Genomic DNA, 1,798 nt, shown 5'->3' with positions numbered 1-1,798 from the left:
GGCTCAGTCAACGGCTCCACCACAACATCTCACGATCAATAACCCATCTGAGTTAGATAGGTGGTGCCAAGAACTTGGTATGTGAGGTTTGGTCAGTTCATGTATTAAGCTACAATCTTTTGTGTACTTTGTTTCCAGTTGTATTATCTTTTGAATGTTTAAAACTGCAACTTTTATGTAATATACTTCGGTTTCTATGATATTTTAGCTTTTAATTAGCATTTTACATTTAATAGAAATTTGAAATTTGTATTTTATAATAGTTTCTATTTTTTTATAATTATTAAAACTAGCCACGAAAGAAATCGTAGCAAACCGTAGCTTATTGCTACATTACCTTTCGTATCAAACCGTAGCAAATTGCCACGCAGGTTTCGTCTCAAATTGTAGCAAAGTTTGCTACGAAAAGTTTCGTAGAAACACGTAGCACTTTGCTACGATTTTTGAAACGCGCTTTTTTTGCTATGCTCGTATACGTATGTTTTGCGTTTCGTTGTGTTTCGTGGTTTATGCTCTGTATAGCCACGAAAATTTCGTCGTACCCACAAAAATTAACATGGCTGTGGCCCTGTTTTTTACTAGTGTTTCTGTAGAAGTCGGATAAAGACTGAGATAAACAATATAACAAAATAACATGTTAAGGAAATTGACGATTTGTAAAGCGAATATAAGAACGATAAGAAATCATATTCGTAAATAAACATGGAGTCGAGATATAATATCTTTCCTTAACTCTAATTATTCGCTCCGTTAGTGAGACAGTACTGTACGAATATCGAGTCCCTGGATACAACCATGGCAGACGATCACGCTTCACTCGTGAATCGCCCTATCTGAAATCTCGGGAGTGGAGAGTTGAGAAACTTTCTCCGCAAGATCTCTCTTCTGTTGACTCGTTCTGATCCATTTCGAACAGACAAACTTCGTGTCGTTTTTAAACAAACTACGTGTCGTTTATTCACGAACGTCATGCTGTTTTTTAGAAATGAAATGGCAAAAATGTAGAGCTTAACTTGGTCCAAAAAATATTCTTATTGGGCCGGAGGCCCTCCACCAAGACCCAAGACCCAAGACCCAAGCCCAAGCCCAAGCCCACGCCCAACCGAGCCGACCGGACGGCGGCGGCGGCGCGCGCTTGGAGAGTCCTTTCTCCCACTGAGCTGTTTGAACCATGATAACACATGAACTCATATATACTCCTCCATTTTGTCTCTCCCAACCGATGTGGGATGTTTTCTTTATTATTCATTAAAGCCAACAAGGCTTTTCTCTTCAGCCCGTAGGCCCATTTCAATTCATCTCTTGCCTTTTATTGTTTTAGCCATTTGGCTTAATAAATTGGCCCAATAATCCCCCAAATGAATAGAAATGACTCTTCTAAACATATGCAGACTAAATGTAGACTCGATAGACTCTAAAAAAATGTATTTATTCTAATCATGACTACACTAGATAGACTTATCGAGAGTATTTTCGAAAACTTCATTGTGTTTGAGTTGGTGGCATTTTTAAGCCTTGAACCACTCATAGTTAATATCTGTCGGGTTTACTTTACCAGAAGGTGAACATGATATCTTGAACCAACCGGTGTTTTATGCAGACCGAGACAACATGCATAACGTAGCTTCATTTCCTCGTAGAACTTAGTTTTCTATTGTGTTCATTGTGGCCCTGAACTATTTCTGGTTTTCATGAGTGAACTTAGAGAATACAGCCTTGCATTGATTCTCCTAGAAACGGCCCCATTTCACACTCATTAGGTGATTGACCATGAAAAGTATTGAGTAATACTCCGCTT

Source organism: Brassica oleracea, chromosome C2 (genome assembly GCF_000695525.1).
Source record: "Brassica oleracea var. oleracea cultivar TO1000 chromosome C2, BOL, whole genome shotgun sequence".
In the NCBI taxonomy this organism is placed as follows: domain Eukaryota; kingdom Viridiplantae; phylum Streptophyta; class Magnoliopsida; order Brassicales; family Brassicaceae; genus Brassica; species Brassica oleracea.
Note: the sequence above shows the minus strand (reverse complement) of the source record.